Genomic DNA, 18,788 nt, shown 5'->3' on the forward strand with positions numbered 1-18,788 from the left:
TGTGTATGAATGTATTTGAATGTATTTTGTGTGTATGTTGAGATGTGGGGGGGGTGTGAATGTTTGTATTTGAATGTATTTTGTGTGTATGTTGAGATGTGGGGGGGGTGTGAATGTTTGTATTTGAATGTATTTTGTGTGTATGTTGAGATGTGGGGGGGGTGTGTGAATGTTTGTATTTGAATGTATTTTGTGTATGTTGAGATGCGGGGGTGGATGTGTGTCGGATGTGTATGAATGTTTTGATTTGAATGTTTTTTGTGTGCTGAGTTGGGGGGTGGGGGTTCGGGTCTGTATGGGTGCTTGTTTGAGAGTTTGCTGATTTGGGGGGGTGGGGGGTTCGGGTCTGTATGGGTGCATGTTTGTGTGTGTGCTGAGTTGGTGGGGTGGGGGGTTCGGGTCTGTATGGATGCATGCTTGAGTGTGTGTGTGCTGAGTTGGGGGTGGGGGTTTGGAGTTGGGGGGGTGGTGGGTTCGGGTCTGTATGGGTGCATGTTTGTGTGTGTGCTGATTTGGGGGTGAGGGGGCCATGGGGCATAGTGTTTGGTTGGGGGTGAGGGGGCCATGGGGCATAGTGTTTGGTTGGGGGTGAGGGACATGGGGCATAGTGTTTGGTTGGGGGTGAGGGACATGGGGCATAGTGTTTGGTTGGGGGTGAGCGGGCCATGGGGCGTAGTGTTTGGTTGGGGGTGAGGGACATGGGGCGTAGTGTTTGGTTGGGGGTGAGGGACATGGGGCCTAGTGTTTGGTTGGGGGTGAGGGACATGGGGCATAGTGTTTGGTTGGGGGTGAGGGGGACATGGGGCATAGTGTTTGGTTGGGGTGAGGGGGCCATGGGGCATAATGTTTGGTTGGGGGTGAGGGGGCCATGGGGCATAGTGTTTGGTTGGGGGTGAGGGGGCCATGGGGCATAGTGTTTGGTTGGGGGTGAGGGGGCCATGGGGCATAGTGTTTGGTTGGGGGTGAGGGGGCCATGGGGCATAGTGTTTGGTTGGGGGTGAGGAGGCCATGGGGCATAGTGTTTGGTTGGGGGTGAGGAGGCCATGGGGCATAGTGTTTGGTTGGGGGTGAGGGGGCCATGGGGCATAGTGTTTGGTTGGGGGTGAGGGACATGGGGCATAGTGTTTGGTTGGGGGTGAGGGACATGGGGCATAGTGTTTGGTTGCGGGTGAGGGGGCCATGGGGCATAGTGTTTGGTTGGGGGTGAGGGACATGGGGCGTAGTGTTTGGTTGGGGGTGAGGGACATGGGGCATAGTGTTTGGTTGGGGGTGAGGGGGACATGGGGCATAGTGTTTAGTTAGGGTGAGGGGGCCATGGGGCATAATGTTGGGTTGGGGGTGAGGGGGCCATGGGGCATAGTGTTTGGTTGGGGGTGAGGGACATGGGGCATAGTGTTTGGTTGGGGTGAGGGGGCCATGGGGCATAGTGTATCTAGGGTCAATAAAATATATATAAGTTAATTAAACAGGCGAGATACAATAACTAAATAGAAATAAATTATAACAATGGAAAATGTGTAGTACAAAATGTAAGTTTGAAATGCAAATAAAAATCGTTACCCCTCAAAAACATTCTTTTTCCATGTGTCTAGTACAAATTGGGGGTTTAAAAAGCCTCCTGCCATGCCCCGCCTACCGCCCCGCCCACATTTACTTTTCGGCCCACTATAGCCCTCATGTAAGGTACTTTCGCCCTCTGTCAAAATCAGTTGTGCACCCTTGATGTAGACTAAGGGCAGAGGCAGTTACAGAAGGTGCAGGGGATACAAACAGAGGAGAGGTGACCAACAAGCTGGTTTTGCAGAAACTGCCTCTGGACCACGAGCATGTTGTCCTAAGCCGTGTAAAGGTTTTGCTATCCTGTGGAAATCACAGGCACTACCAGATTTAGCTTCTTGCGATATTACCAGGGTAGAGTTCTGGAATTGGTTTAATAGAGACACCGTAATCCTTCATTTTACTTCCAACATGGTCCTTAACCAGGTGTTAGCCTAAGCGGACGTGATCAGAACCTAGGGCTATGACCTTTATGAACCTGACAACCTTTGGTTGTAGCATTGTACCTTTGGTGGTAGCATTGTAGGTAGGTTTAAAAAAAAAAGACAGCAGGGGCTGCGGGGGTGTCCCCTGCAACACCCGCTCATTATACTTTAGAGTATATTGAGCGGGGCTGCGGGGGAAATCCCTGCAGCTCCTAAAAAAAAATAAAGAAAAGGACCCTGCGGCGCCAGTTCCCGATCACAGAAGTGAAAGGGAACTGGTGCCGCAAGGACTCAGCGTGAAGAAAAAGGAAAGTAGGGTTTGTTTATGTCGGGGGTGTGGGCGGGGGTGTGTTGAGGGTGTGGGTGTGGGGTGTGTCGTGGGTGTGTTGTGGGTGTGGGTGGGGGTGTGGGTATGTAGGGGTTTTTAACGTGTGTTCGCATGGGAAATGTGCAGACCTTTTGTGGGTCGCACATTTCTCATGCAAACTTTCCGGCAGCGGTAAAATCAGCTGTGGTCGGATCACATAGATCCTTGCAAAGCACTACTCTTATTGGCACATGAGGGCGCACAAGCACTCCGGAGGAGCTGCAGCCCTTACCTTGCCCGGTGTACCGCTTCCTCGCGGCAGGTGTCAGGGCCACCCATGTTCGTTGTGCAGACGTCAGCTGGTGGCGGTTGAACTGAGTGGGCAGGTATGTATAAGGGGTAGGTATCTCCCCCAAGCCCACATTGGCCTGGTCCTTCCACAGCATGGCATGCCGGGTAACGTTATTGGCAGGCAGCCAGGCTGTCCTCTGGGGGCAGGCAATTAGGGCCACTAGCTCCCTGGGTCTCCGACAGTATCGTAAGGGACGCTGGTGGCATATTGTCGAGGCCATTTGTAGGGCAGGCAGGGTGGCCTCCATGGCAGGGTGCCCTGCTTTTCCGATGTTGCCACGCCGGGAGATCATCACATCTATGCTGGTTGGCCTTGCCTTTCGATTACTAGTACCGTGCAGAGGTTCTTGACCGGCTGGCAACGCGGATTTGGATTGGCATCCCAGGTGCATGGTGGGAGTCAATCTCTCGGATCACCTGACAGTGCGTCATTCACCTTCCTCAGTGCTAGGGGCCAGGGGCCTTCACTTTGTCAAACCCTGCGCAAGTAGCAGGCAGCATCACATACTAGTTCGTACTGGTGGGATGTGCGGTGCACAGAGCGCAGGATGCCCCATTGCACATGTCTGGGAATTCTGAGGTTCATGAGGGGGGACGTCCCACGTCAACCACAGGGTGATCATTGTCGGTGCCAGGTAAAAGCCATACTTCGGTAACACCAGGCTGCCCACGGTGCCCAGAATTTTTTTTTTGTTTTTTTTTCTCCTTCTCTGGCATGGAGACATGGAGCCCCTCCATCCCTGTTGCTGTTATTAGGGTTTGGGGTCTGACGGCATCCATCTGCTGCTAAGAGCACCTGATATGCCGGTTCTCGATGCATAAGGCACAGTATATGCCTGTGCTGACATGGAGTCCTATCCTATTCACTGCCAGGCCAGGGAACACTGTTGGGGCCGCCACCTTTATCTTCGCCCCAGAGTATTTCGACTGATCACCACCATCTGCAGCAGGCTTTTTGGAGGGCCATCTCTTTCACCTAGCACCAGCTCCGGCAGATCATGCATTTGTTTTTTCCATTGTTCCTCTGGAGCACTGTAATGAAATTCCCGATGTTGTGTGAACGGCAGGATGCTTGTTTGGATTACCGGCCCGGGACTTAGCGGGGGCATCCTAACGCCATTCACCTCCCCCCCACTACACCCCCACCCCCCCTTAATCCGGCTGTCGTGTAGGCCGGCACCACCTCCCCTGCCCCTCCCCCCCACCCTTTCTCCCGTGCCGGCCTTCCCGCCTCCACCTTCCCTGAGCAAACAATAATAGGCAGAGACAAGTTGTACGATTGGAAGTGTTAATGCCACAGCAGCTTTATTTTGCATAAAGTCTTGGAGTTATCTTACATACGATCCGTAATTCACCACACCACAGGTTCTTCTACTCCGTGTGAGGTTACCTAGGGTCGCCCCCTCCCCCCTCTCCGTCGGCGTCGTACGGACGCCTCCGGGGTACCCCGGCCCTGTCTATCTTCTCTCTACCCCGTGTTCATCTGTCGTTGATTTCCACTTGCCCCCATCGATATCGTTTAGTTCTCCTCTTAACTTTGGTCCATTGACCCAAATGCAGCTCTGCCCGCCCCCTCCCCTCTCTGCGTCCCCAAGGTCCCCTTCTAACTAACGCAGGTCGCCCCTTGGCGCCGTGCGACTGGAAATTCCTATACAGACACCACCGACAGTGTCCCAATATCTCATACATACACCGGGCCGGCCCCGCCCTCCGGTGCCGACCCACCACTTTACACCGGGCCGGCCCCGACCTCCGGTGCCGACCCACCACTTTCTCCCTGACTAAAAAGTCATCGTCCTGCGATGTCCATATGTACTAGTGTCCCATACTACTTTGACTCACAGTCCCACCTTCTTCTCTAGCACAGCCTCTACTCGAGACCCTCATCCCCAAATTCCTCCCCCCCCCCCGGAGGCTTCCCCTTGTATACCTTTGTTGTATTTTTGAGCTTCGTTCTTTTGATCCCCCCCCGCCCCTCTCCTTTGGGTTTGGAATGGTTTCCAAGACCCCTATCTCCCTCCCCTTTTTCCCAGGGCCTCCCCTGAGTCTAGTACTCCTGGGGCACCGTAAGATCTAATCTGTTGGCTGTGCATTCCCCTATGGGCCTGACAGCGCTTTGCTACAGGGATCGCAATGTAACTCCGCCGGGCGACCTGAAAAAGAAGCAAAATTCATTACAACATATTTCTTCATAAAGGGAGGGCGGGTGGGAAATGCTTCTTCGTGGACCACACATGGCGGGGGCAGGAAACCGGGGGAAGAGATCGTTCGTGAAACGATCCTACCCTTTTGTAGGGTCTTCTCCACCCCCTCCCGGCTTCCTGCTCCCCCCGCCCCAAACCAATCCCAGGTACCCCAGCCACTTCCGGGGCGGCCCCCTCCCCCCTCCGCCCCCCCCGTGGTCCTGAGTTAGCCCCTCCTCCCGTGCCCCCGTGGGCCGCCTGGAAGACCAGGCACGGGGGGGGGGGAGTCTCTGGCCCGGCAACCCCCACTAAGGGGCGGCGCCTGCCATGCCGCGTCCCGCGGCGCATTCGCCCGCCGTAGCGGGGGCATCCTAACGCCATTCACCTCCCCCCCACTACACCCCCACCCCCCCTTAATCCGGCTGTCGTGTAGGCCGGCACCACCTCCCCTGCCCCCCCCCCCACCCTTTCTCCCGTGCCGGCCTTCCCGCCTCCACCTTCCCTGAGCAAACAATAATAGGCAGAGACAAGTTGTACGATTGGAAGTGTTAATGCCACAGCAGCTTTATTTTGCATAAAGTCTTGGAGTTATCTTACATACGATCCGTAATTCACCACACCACAGGTTCTTCTACTCCGTGTGAGGTTACCTAGGGTCGCCCCCTCCCCCCTCTCCGTCGGCGTCGTACGGACGCCTCCGGGGTACCCCGGCCCTGTCTATCTTCTCTCTACCCCGTGTTCATCTGTCGTTGATTTCCACTTGCCCCCATCGATATCGTTTAGTTCTCCTCTTAACTTTGGTCCATTGACCCAAATGCAGCTCTGCCCGCCCCCTCCCCTCTATGCGTCCCCAAGGTCCCCTTCTAACTAACGCAGGTCGCCCCTTGGCGCCGTGCGACTGGAAATTCCTATACAGACACCACCGACAGTGTCCCAATATCTCATACATACACCGGGCCGGCCCCGCCCTCCGGTGCCGACCCACCACTTTACACCGGGCCGGCCCCGACCTCCGGTGCCGACCCACCACTTTCTCCCTGCCTAAAAAGTCATCGTCCTGCGATGTCCATATGTACTAGTGTCCCATACTACTTTGACTCACAGTCCCACCTTCTTCTCTAGCACAGCCTCTACTCGAGACCCTCATCCCCAAATTCCTCCCCCCCCCCCGGAGGCTTCCCCTTGTATACCTTTGTTGTATTTTTGAGCTTCGTTCTTTTGATCCCCCCCCGCCCCTCTCCTTTGGGTTTGGAATGGTTTCCAAGACCCCTATCTCCCTCCCCTTTTTCCCAGGGCCTCCCCTGAGTCTAGTACTCCTGGGGCACCGTAAGATCTAATCTGTTGGCTGTGCATTCCCCTATGGGCCTGACAGCGCTTTGCTACAGGGATCGCAATGTAACTCCTCCAAGACTCTCTGCGGGCTGCCGGCGGCAGAGAGTTCCCCCATTTTTCCCTCCTGCATCTCGTACCCTCCCCCGTGCCATTGTGGCCAGTACTCGCCAACATGTTTAAGTATGGATAGAGGAGACCGATTCCTGAAACCTTGACTGGCCCCACCCTGGTGTTTGACCCCTTTAACAAGAGCGGATGCTGCCCTTTTTAGATCCACCTCCCGTGGTTAAAGTGTACGAAAAGTAGTAACAGTGCTGCTACTGACGTCTAATTCATGTAGCGCCATAATCCAACGCGCTTTACAGAGCAGATATTACATGCAATATCCCCCAACCGTATTTGGTACGACATTAACCAACCTGCATACTGCTGTGACTGTTTCCAATGTTCATCATTTATACCTGCGCACCTCGTGTCTTTTTTCGCTTGGGCGCTTTACCCAGTTACCTGCGTAGGCCCCATAACCATGAACTTGTTACCTAAACATCTTTATCGCCGAGTTGTACAGGGCCAATCGGGGCACCCTGCCATAAATGGCCCCTCCCGGCAGACGCCATTACCCACGAGGCATCGCGAACTCTTAGTCACCCCCTTGTATCCTCGCACCTCAGACCCACTACACCCCGGTGCATTCTAACTTTGATGCTGTGCCCCATTCCGTGTATAAGCGTTTTATACAACCCATATCCCTGTAATAAGCACGTGAAATTCGCCAGAAGGCCAGTGTGGTAGACAGTGCCTGAATCATAGCCCCTAAACCAGACGCCATTGGCCGCGAGGGTTGCACCACCACTCGCCGCCCTATCCCAGCACCAAACCATGTACCTATTTCCCCCAGCTCCACGTGCAACTTGAATACCGATCACTTTGGGCAATTAAATCAAATAAACTGGAACCTCTTTTACAGCCCCGCCTGCCGTTTTCCATGTCGCGACACCCTTGCACAAACAGACCCCGGCGCCCCACCTGAGATGAGCTGAATATTCCCAAACTCTCACAATTATACGATTTGAAGCAGTTAATATAGCTGGGGCCCATGGCGCTACCATGAAAACCTTCGATAAGTGATACAGAAACAAATGTTACTCTCGAACTCAAGGTTGGCCTCTTTGTCGCGCTCCATGTGGTCGACTGTCCTGTATCTTATGCTCACGATCCCCCCAATATCACCCCCCTTGCTCACACGAGTCCCCCACTGCCCCGCCGTCTCGTTTTCCAACCTTCCCACCATTCGCCTGCAGCCGCGAGAAGTTCCCTAGTTTTTTTTTTTTTTTTTTTTTTTTTTTTGGAAATTGGTTTTGCATAACCACACCACAGTGAAATATACTTGTAACAACCAACCGTGCCCCTTGCCATCCCGCTGTCACTAGTCTCCCCTCCCCATTCCTTGATTGGCCCCTCTGCTGGATCTATTACATTTCTGTCAATGCCCCCCGTGTTATGCAGGCTGCCGCCATTGCCCCCGAGGGGAACCTAACTCTTTGACACCCCTTTATTGCCCGTACCTCTAATCATCATATTATGGCATTTCAGATAGAAAACGCGACCCTCCCGCACTTAAATACCATTAAATTTGATGAATGCCTAAAACACCTTCCCCGCCCACGTAGCAGAAAAGTAACCATCTCCATGACACCACTAACGAAGCACAAATTAATACATTGCCAACCCACCCCTTCCTCCAACCCACCCCTTCCTCCCAGACCGATCCAACTGTTAAACCCCCCCCGCCTGCGTGCTAAAATAAACGTTCCTGAAACACCACCCTGTGCCATGCAACTGCTCACCGTTCCCCATTACGATCCCCCGTACGATCTCGCACTACTAGAGCACCAGCGACCACCCATCGTGTGGCAGCCTAAATTGTACCCGCTTTGCAGCGGCGCCTATGTCCATGCTACCGCCCTTAGCCACAAGGTTGCCGACCTCAGAGACTTTCCCAATGTCCACTTCTTGTGGAGCCTCACTAAACGGCCTGTAGTCTATGCCCTACGACCACTTACCTCGGCTATAATGCACCTAACCCCCCCCCTTCCGCCCGTGGCAAGCCAGGACACGAATGCTGACTCCCCCCCAGCTCGCTACGATGCCCAGCATGCACTTCCCCCAGTTTCCCCACTCTGGCGCGCCTACCCTCTGACCCGGCCCGCACCAAAAAACCGCTAGCTACTGCCATTACCCCCTGCTAACTACCGCGGCCAGGATCCGACACCGCCAAACAGTGCCCATTGTCCAACCCCAGCCGGTCTCCTGCTCCCCAATTACTACAGCTCTGAACCCAGCGCCGTGACCCTGCATGCCGCCCCCTTGGGCTAGGCACAGTCTGAACCCGATCGCCCCAAAGTCATGTCATAAACGACAATTTTGAACCCAAGTCCCGCTCAGTATCCCTGTCCACGGCAAGCCCCGCATGGCGACCAATACCCCTAATGCAACACGAGGACTAAAAACAGCGAATAAATAAAATTAACATTGCAACATCTTGTCGTACAAAACTCCTTCCCCGCCCCTTATTTCTTCCCCGTTCACAAACTGTGATCCTTTTATTGTAACTCGCCCCCCTCCTGCATTCACCTGTACTGACCGGCAAGTGCCCTCATAATAATTCGGCATTTCAATAGCGCTACGAACCCTCCGGTATCTGGGCGCTGCCTATTGCTACCCCCGGTATGTGGTGCTCATTTAATCGAGCTCAGAAGGATGAAAGGCTGCATTTGGCCCCTGTCGGGATTCGAACGCGGCGCATTCGCCCGCCAGGAGTGTGAGCGAACCGGAGAAAGATTGTGCGAAGAAATGTTTACCCCAGGGACGGCAGCACTCGTAGCAATGAAGTGTCTTATTGTAGACGAGACATATGTTCCACAACTTCAGTAAACCCCCCTGCTTGGCCAGCATAACGTAGGACGTGCGTTTGCAGAGCGTCCTTTGTGTACTTCTAGGCGCTGATAACAGAGGCGGGTTTTTCCAGCTCCATGCTACCCCCGCGGACACCCCCCCGCCACCAGGAAGCAGCCATCCGCAAGAGGAAGGGGCCAGGGGCCGCCCCCTCCCCCCCAGGTGCGGACGAGACGACCGCCCGCAAACTGAAAGGGGATCTGTCTCGAGGCCGGCGGAGCTGGCGGTGGAGAGGCGGTCAGTGCGAGGGCCCTGGGGGTAACACACAGGAACCCCGCCCGGCCCGCATAATATTGCCAACGAATGGCGTTTAAAAGACACAATTAAAATTAACAGCGCCCTCACCGCACATGAGGCAATACGCAATTATCCCCATGGCACACTAACCTTCCATGGTTTGTAGCCCATTCCTAGCCGCCCCTAGGAACCAGTGCCAACCCAACTGGTCCAACCTCCCCCCCCTTTTAAAATTGCAGCAAGTAAAACCTTCCGGATTGGCGCCACGATCCGCCAAGCCAACGCAGCCTGGGCCCTCCTCCCCCTGCCGCTCGTCAACCTGCTGCTGCCTCGTCCCCCCCCTCACCCTGCCACCTCCGAGCTCAGCGGGCTCCCCCTCCCATGGCCCCCCAACTAGGAGCACCCTCCCGTGCCCTAATCGCCATTCCCCTCGTGGGTGCCCCACCCCCACCTGGCCTCGTATGTCTGGAACTCCCCCAACCCCGATTGACTGTGCCGGCCCCAACATTCTCAACGGGTGCCAAAACTTTCGCCTTGGTCACCTGTGTGCAAATAATAATGTGTGGCGCTCGTCTATCGATACGCTGAGTTTGGCGTTGCTGGGATTCGAACCTGCGCTAGCAGGATCTGCGCGGATGGCAAAGCGAGCGCTCTACTTGCTGGGCCACTTGACCGGTACGATAGAGTGGGTGATATCTGCCATGCAGCACTGCATGCACACCATATACTAACAAACTTGTTCATGTTTATAGCTAGATGCCTACTAAACCGAGAATTTCATAAAATGAAAGAGACTCGAACATAACGGACCAATACAATACAATTGGCGCGGCGGCCAGGGATGCCAAAGGCACGAACGTGAAATACCTGGTGCGCAAAATCTAAGCCTGTGTTGTCAAAGGCGGGATAAAATCGAGCCCTTAAACCTTTCGTTCGCCTTATAAACCCGGCGACACTAGACCAAAACGAGGGTGTACCCTCATCATGAGGACCCCGGTGGGACCTGAACCCACCATCCCCAGATTCGGAGGCTGGTGCTTTATCCATTAGGCCACAGGGCCACTCAAACCGCGTGCTGGCCAGGCCACCATAAACATGCAAAAAACCACTGCCCTGTGGCCGTACAATCACACCTGGGGCCCGCCTTTCGGCAAGCGTATAAAATTATTCAATAAATATTTAAAATCTTTGATACCGACAAATATTCATCAAATCCTCACGCGGTAGCCGCGCCCATCCCAAAAACCGATATTGCTATCGTACTTGGGAGCGACTGCTAAAGACACCTTTGTCCTACACCTGCCCCAGGGACCTCCCTCTCGACAACACCCCCCCCCCTTGCCTGGGCGAGCGTCAATCGAGGAAACCCCCGCCATACCATTGCAACCCTCCCGCATTACCTTGTTACTCCCGCCTGGAACCGACACCCGCTTCACTGGAACCTCCTAGTCCACCGCACCAATCCTCACTGAACGCCTGCCTGCAACGGACCACGACCAGCAACCTCTTCGACGGCAACGGCAACGCTGACGACAACGAATGCTTCTTCGTGGACCACACATGGCGGGGGCAGGAAACCGGGGGAAGAGATCGTTCGTGAAACGATCCTACCCTTTTGTAGGGTCTTCTCCACCCCCCCCCGGCTTCCTGCTCCCCCCGCCCCAAACCAATCCCAGGTACCCCAGCCACTTCCGGGGCGGCCCCCTCCCCCCTCCGCCCCCCCCGTGGTCCTGAGTTAGCCCCTCCTCCCGTGCCCCCGTGGGCCGCCTGGAAGACCAGGCACGGGGGGGGGGGAGTCTCTGGCCCGGCAACCCCCACTAAGGGGCGGCGCCTGCCATGCCGCGTCCCGCGGCGCATTCGCCCGCCGTTCCTGTTGCTGCTGGGGCTCGGGCGACACCACAACGAGAGACCTTGCTCCCTATTGGAGCTCTTCATTTTACTTTATGCTGGATCAATTCACCAATTTCACTGCTGGGCCCAGGATTGTGATAAGGTCTCTGGCGGCTGTTGATTCACTGCTCTTGCCGGAGCACTGTGCCCGTGCTCCAGAGTGGAGCGTCTTCTACATTACACTGCCACCGAGCCTGGGCTCATGCTGGGGCTCAGGCGGCCTTGACACCCCGGACGGACCACCTCTAGCCATTTGCTCTGGACTGGAACTCTTCGTCCATTTTGCCGCCGGGCCTGGAATCACCGTGCTGCTGCTGTTCCTTCATCGGGTGTTGCGGATGTTGCAGGGGGTGTAGATTGGATCCTCCCCTCGCTGTACGAGCACGCTCCTCATAGAGGGCTGCGGCCGGGTAGAACCCACAGCACAAAGGTTCCTCGTTTCCCTGCCTTTTGTCTGAGGGGAGGGAAGCGCCACTCTCCCCTCCGGCAGGAGGTTCTCATACTCCTACGGCGTCAGGTGCCACAGGGGTGCTGCTGGCTAGCTCCCGCCACTACATCACGGCAGGGGTTGCCGCCTCACCTCTCCTTTTTCGGGTGGTGGCCCACAGCGCAGCTCCCTCCTCCGGCGAGACGTTGTGTTTTATTTTTCTTTCTTGCGGCCACGGCCGCTTTCTAGCTTCTTCGCTGGGGGAAGGGTACCAACTCTCTCCCTCAGTGGGCGACATCTTATCTTCAAGGCTCCAGCAGCTCTCTTTTTTTTATTCTGTAAACCCGGGCCTGCACTGTGGCTGGGCAGTGGGGCGCAGGCCAATCCTGTCTTGCGGTCGGAGCCAGGCACTCCTCTTCCGCTCACCCGCCTTTTTTGTGAGGAGCGGAATAGTGCCTCGCAGGGCCCATCTTCGACTTCTTTCCTTTTTCCTCAGGTGACAACTTCCTCATCGCCAATTGTTACAGGGGGGGGGCAAAGTAGCTGGTCATGGACAGCGCACCAGCTCCCCCGTGTGTTACTACGGGACACCAGTATCACGGAGGCCCAGTGCATCAGAGGATCGATAGGTGGGGGCTGGTCATGGGCATCGTGTCAGCCACCTGAGGTGCTTTGGGACACCAGCACCTCAGAGGCCCATGGCCTCAAGGGAGTGCTGGAGAAACACTCAGTCTTGCAGGGGCTGGGGCAAGCCGTACCCACGCATTCAGACCCGGCCTGCAGGCCCTGATACGCAGGGAGGGCCTGCAGGCCTCAATAAGAGAGGTACAGTCAGAACATTCTGTTTCGGAGTCTGCAGCCCTAATGTGCCTGCCGGGCTCCCTTTTATTAACCATCTTAAAAGGGCAACACAGTTGAAAGGGACACACCCCCTTAAAGAGGCAACACATATAGGAGGTCCACTGTGTAACAGGGTGGATAAAGGCTTAGCCTCCACTATATTTGTGTGTAGACTTGAATAGTAGGTGTATAGGTTGGCCGGTGGCTAAAGCTGTCTCTAGATTGGTGTTACAATGAACCTCTGCAATGTCTATGGGTACCTCCGTCCCCAAGCTCCAGCGAAGGAGAAAAGGGTTGTGAATACGGGCACCAGGCACTGTAAAGGAAAAAGCAGGTGAGAGTAAGTACACGGTAAAGAATATGGAAATAACCAATAATCAAGATAATGGAGTGCGACCTACCAATCAGGAAGGGTAACCAGGACGGGAAGACAGCCGGGAAAGAAGGTGTTCAGAACCCCCACAATTAGGGGCTGTACGTGGTGCTGAGCCGAAGTCCAACCAAATCCCCCTTGAGTCAGGGAGTTTCCAAAAGCCAAGTTCCAAGAAGTGTCCCACGAAGAACCGGGTCCAAAATCCAAGAGATACGATCCTTGAAGTTCCAAAAGCCAAGTCCGAAATCCGTAAGCAGGTCCAATGATTCACGCCAGAGAGTTCCAAAATCCGTGTAAGCAATAGTTCAAGCAACCAAATCCAAGGAGCAGGCAAAGACAGTCCAGAAAAACCAGAAGCCAGAGTTCAAAAACCAGAGTTCCAAGATCCAACACAACGCCACTCGAATCGCCGGAAACAGCTGAGAAGCGCGGAGACTCAGCTTCCGCGTTCTTTTGAACCGGTGTTCGGGTCACGTGAGCGACGCAGCGTATCACGTGCCCCTCGCAACCGGGGAGCAGCAACATGATTGGATGAGCGGGCCGCTCCTACGGCAATACGTGGGCGTTGCCTAGGTGACCAGGACGCCGGGGTGGTGAGGCTCAATCCACCCCAGCGCCATCGCGGCCACAGTCTCCAAGCTGTAACGCGCCGCCTTCCTCTTCCGGGGAGCCCGGCACCATGGCCTCTGAAGGGGGGCGTTCGGCCAAGGACACCGCCATAGGTAAGATGTCGCTGAGAGATGGGCGGTGTTGCGCTGCGCTGGGAGGTGGGCGGTACTGCGCGGATCGTAACAATTGGAAAAGTTAAGTAGTGGTAGAGGGCAGGCATGGGGGGAGCTTATGGCTGATGGGTTTATTGATACTGAACAGGAATATCAAGGGAGACAAAGTGCCAAACCACACTTGGGTGAGGGGTGCACAAATATATTAGACTATGTGTTCGTCTTGGAAGATATTTACATTGAAATTGTATCACTGTCAATGACAGAAACTGCAGCAAGCGACCCTCTGCCATTTGCAGTTGCTTGGAGAATACCCTCTAGAAATCAGATCCCAAAAACTTACAATTTTGAGTTAAACGTAAACACGGGTGTAAATAAAATAAATTGGAATGAGCATAAAATGTTGGTTTTCAATAGCATTCTGGCTTCGGATGAATTTAAATCCTATTTTGAACTAGGTTTGAAAGGTAAGGGCACTCGAGAAATTTGGGAACTGATTTATAACCTTCTACCAAAAAAGAAAAAAGGTAAAGTGATGCATAATCATACATTTGACCAAGTCATCTTGCTCAAAAAAAGAGTTTTAAGGCACGCTGTTAAGGAGACTGCACAAGAGGATCAGATGGCCAGGAAACGTCTGAGGGCGGCATATAGGGTCTCATTACATCATTACCGCCATCAGATGATCCTGGGGGATGCACACAAGATGCTAGAAGATCTGGCCAGTAATAATTCACACGCCTTCCGGAACCCAATATCGTAGGAGTCTTGAAAGACCCACTTTACAGAGATTTACAAATTAGAGGGTGACATTGAGTTGGACTGGCTTGAGGCCATGAGGAGAACAACAGACCGGTAGTTAACATTGGACTTTGAAGATCTCCTTCAATTTATCTCATGAGTAAAAACTTGATCGCCCCGGGGCCAGATGGTCTGGCAATGTGCATACTCGGAAATAACCCTGAAACTTGGGCAGGTATCCTAGACAGCATGTTTAAAATCCTACTCAGAGAAAAAGCTGTGCCAGAGTCTTGACGAATAGCAATCATGATTCTAATATTTAAAAAGGGATCCTGTTTGTCTACCTCCAACTATAGGCAGATATCCCAAGTTGGACTGTCCAGCTAAGATTTTTACAGGTTCTCCCAGGGCGTAGGGACGGAAATGAGTGGCTTTGTGCTGGAACTATTGAAAAAGGGAGCGATCACCAAAAATAAACCTCTACACTTTGCCTTAATAGATTTTTCTATGCCCTTTGATAGGGTCCCGAGAAATATGCTGCAGGACAAACTGCACAAATGGGTTTGTCCTCGTTCCCTTCTGGTCATTCTGATTGCATTACATACAGAGACTACAATGTCTCTGCGTTTGGACAGAGAGGGTAGATTAACCGCTCCAATCAATTCAGCAAGAGGGCTGAAGCAAAGTTGCCTTCTGGCGCCACTTTAATTTATTATTTTTTTGTCCTAACTGGGTGACGCTTTCACTGAAATTGAATACCACAATGACTAATTACTTACTATATGTGGACGACCTGATGCTAATGGATCATACCCAAGTCGGTCTGCAGCGCAAGTTAAACGCGTTGGAGGCGTATACTAAGAAGAAGAATTGAATGATCAGGCCCCCAAGTCGAAAGTCCTCACGTTGCAAAAGAGCCCAGGGAGGGCAGAAGGAGGCTTCAAGTGGTCAGTGGGAGGCAAACCTCTTCAGAAGGTGGATCACTTTTATACCTGGGGTTCTCCATTTTTGTGAACGATAGTAAAGCCAGACATTTTAATGTAAAGAAACAAAAGGTTGCGGCGCTGGCGGCACAGGCTGTGTGGCTATATAAAAAATATGGGTTCTTTTCGGTAATCCCTGTGCGTGAGTTCTATTGTAAGAAGGCGGTCCCGGTGATGACCTATGTTGCCGAAACAGCTTTTTCTTCTCTTAGAGAGCAAAGGGCTAAGCATGAAGGTGTCTTCTGGAGGAGAACCCTAAAACTGCCAGCATATGTGCAAGTACCAGTTCTAAGGTATGAACTGGGTTTGACTTCGTGGAGGCTTGGGTCAAATGGAAAAACCTTGTCTTCCTGCGAAAGATGTACCTGGCGGAGGAGGGGTCTTTGTGGGGGATTCTAAAATGTGGTTTAGCGTCTGGGTCTCCGATAGGCCTTCAAAACGGGCACCAACAGTGCTTAGAAATCCTAAAGGATAATAATTAGTCGGTGGAGTTCCTTCTAACGCACCCATTAAAAGTTAAAAAAAGAGTTTGGGAGTCCGACTGGATCGAGATGATTTCCCAAGTTAGGAAATACCATTTATTCTCGGGTTAATTACTTGATGCAAGACCGTACAATACGCTTCCGTACTACCAGAGGAAATGTCTGGGGCCCTATTGGCGTGCACAGGCCCTACGCCTTTGCCTGAACTTGTTTTCAACAAACGAAATTTTGGGTGCTCGTGGTGGAATCCCCCGAAGTCAAAGGGGTTCAAGATTTTGTAAAATGGCAAATTCAGTTGAAACAACATACCATTTGATGCTTATTTGCTCTGAATTGATTACACAACGTCCATCTATCTCACCTTTTGGGTGTGGCAATGTATCTTTATTGATAAATCCTTTAAATGGTTGCTGGCTGCAATTCGCCTCATAAAGGATGTGTTAATCAACTGCTAGAAATTAGGTCTGGTACCGCGAGCCTGAAACTAGAGTGGTGGGGGTCATTAAGACGCTTGTTACAACTAAGTGTTTTTAATTATGTAATTCAGTGTTAACCATGTGATTGATTTTAAATGGGGTTTTTAAAAGTTATTTTTTTTAAAAAACAGGGTTGCAATGCAATGTAATGTAATGCATTGTCTGTGCACACTGAACTGTGTATAAGTGTTGCTCACGTCATACACTTCATTTTCCTTTTGTACTGTGATGTGTAAACTGTGCTTAAATTGTGTTTTATTTATTTAATGTGTTATAGCCTAACCTAAACTTTGCACATATAAAATAATATCCAAAATAAAACGTATTACATTAAAACAAATTACATTGCATTATACTTATACTTCTCATGATAGTACAAGCAATTGTGTTTTTGTTTGTAGTGCATAGGTGTCGCTTATGTAAGTATGGAAGAATTTCGTCTTCCGAAAACATGGAATGACTAACTAATTTCTATTTTTGGAATTGTATGGCTTCCTCTTCCAAAATGTTTACTGAATCACTGGTTTAGGAATATGCTATATGGTTCTTCTGGCTTTCTTCTCGCTCCCTCAATGGTGCTGGGGGTTTCTGGTTCATCATCTCTATTTTATCTCAAGTTGTTGGCTGCATGAGTGCAGGATACTCCCACAGGTGCCTCTGGTTCTCGTCAACGCCTTCCTGCTGGGTTGGGGCTTCTGCTTCATGACCCTCTCTAGTCTGTAGTTGCTGTTTCAATGGGTGCAGGGTATTCCCATGGGTGCATCTGGTTCTTGTCAACGTCTCTCTGCTATGTTGGGGTTTCTGGCTCATGGCCCTCCCTGCTCTCTAGTTGCTGTTCCGATGGGTGCAGGATATTCCCACGGGTGCCTCTTGTTCCTGTCAACATCTCCCTGCTGGGTTGTGGTTTCTGATTCATAACCCTTTACTTTTCTTTACTTTATTACATTTGTACTGCACAGCCATAGACCTGTGGGTGTGAGGGCGCGGACAAGAACAAACTTAACATAGAATAGACACAAGCTTCCCAGGAGAGCCAAGGAGACAGAATGAAGAGAGGCAGAGAGGAAATACTAGTTAAAAAGGAAGGTTTTAGTCCCTTCTTGAAAGTGCTCAGGGACGATGAGCATCTCAGATGGGTTGGAAGGGTATTCTAGAGCCTAGGGGCCGCAAAGAAAAAGCACCTAATTGCGCTTTCTTAGTTTTAGATCTGGGCTGGTAAAGGAGATTTTGGTTATCAGAGCGCAGGTTTCTCTAGCAAGATTTTCCCCCAATATACCTTTGTAAATAAGGGGGCATAGTTCCCATGGGCATTTAAAGGTGATAACCAGAAGTCTGACGGAGATACGAACCTCCTAGTCTGTAGTTGCTGTCCAGATGGGTGCAGGGATATTCCACAAGGTGCCTCTTGTTCCCGTCAGCATCTCTCTTCTGAGTTGGGGTTTCTGGTTCATGACGTTCCCTTGTCTGTTGCTGCTGTCAAAATGGGTGAAGGGATATTCTCAAGTGTGTCTCAGGTTCTCACAAACATCACTCTGCTGGGTTGTGATCTCTGATTCGTGAACTTCTCCGGTCTTTAGTTGCTCTCCCAACAGGTGCAGGGATATTCCCAAGGGTGCCTCTTGTTCTCGCCAACATCTCTCAGCTGGGTTGGAGTTTCTGGTCCATGACCCTCTCTGGTCTTTAGTTGCTGTCCTGATGGGTGCAGTGATATTCCCAAGGCTCTGTCTGGTGCTCTTCACTAAGTCAGATGAGTTAGAGTTTCTGCACCATCTACTAGGCCTCTTGGTCTTCCCCATAAATGTCATGTGCTCTTCGTGGTCCCACCTTACTTTCTGGGTCTCCAGGTTGGTCCCCAAGCCCTTCATGACTTCTCATAACCCTCCCTGCTTCTTGGGGTCTTTAGGACGCCATTAACCTTTTCTGCTTCCTCTTGATTTCTTAGGGTCTTCAGGTCTTCTGAACTTTCCAAAAGTCCTTCCTTCTGTTGGTCTTTAGGTCTTCTTGGCATTGTGGTGGTCACACCGTCCTTCATTGTGTCTACAGTTTCTCATGGGCCACACACGCTGTATTCTGGGGCACAAAACATTTATGGTGAAAAATGATGGCATGGGGAGTAGCAAAACAGTAGTTACTCCTGCAAGCATTGGTCATTTCGCAATGGTCCAAAATCTCACCAAATCTGACCTGCAAAACACAGGGACCGGGCAAACAAGTGTGGATTGTGGGATGGAGGGATGGACAGGATATGTGCTGTTGCTGTTGCTTATTACTCCCATTACTCCCATTGTTATCCACAATATGGTACTCATGTTATCGACCTGGGTACGGTGGTATGGGATTGGAGAGCTGCATCATTATGCACTGCATCAAATTATTCCCCTGGTGAGAATGTCGCCCTTGCAATATACTCCTGGCTAGCACAAAAATAGCGTGGTGTGTTAAGTCATGTTGCGCAATATAAAAACCTGCGTTTGTTGTGTAAATCCAGTCCATAAATCCAGAATCCA

This window comes from Ambystoma mexicanum, chromosome 3q (genome assembly GCF_040938575.1).
Source record: "Ambystoma mexicanum isolate Mex_15411 chromosome 3q, UKY_AmexF1_1, whole genome shotgun sequence".
In the NCBI taxonomy this organism is placed as follows: domain Eukaryota; kingdom Metazoa; phylum Chordata; class Amphibia; order Caudata; family Ambystomatidae; genus Ambystoma; species Ambystoma mexicanum.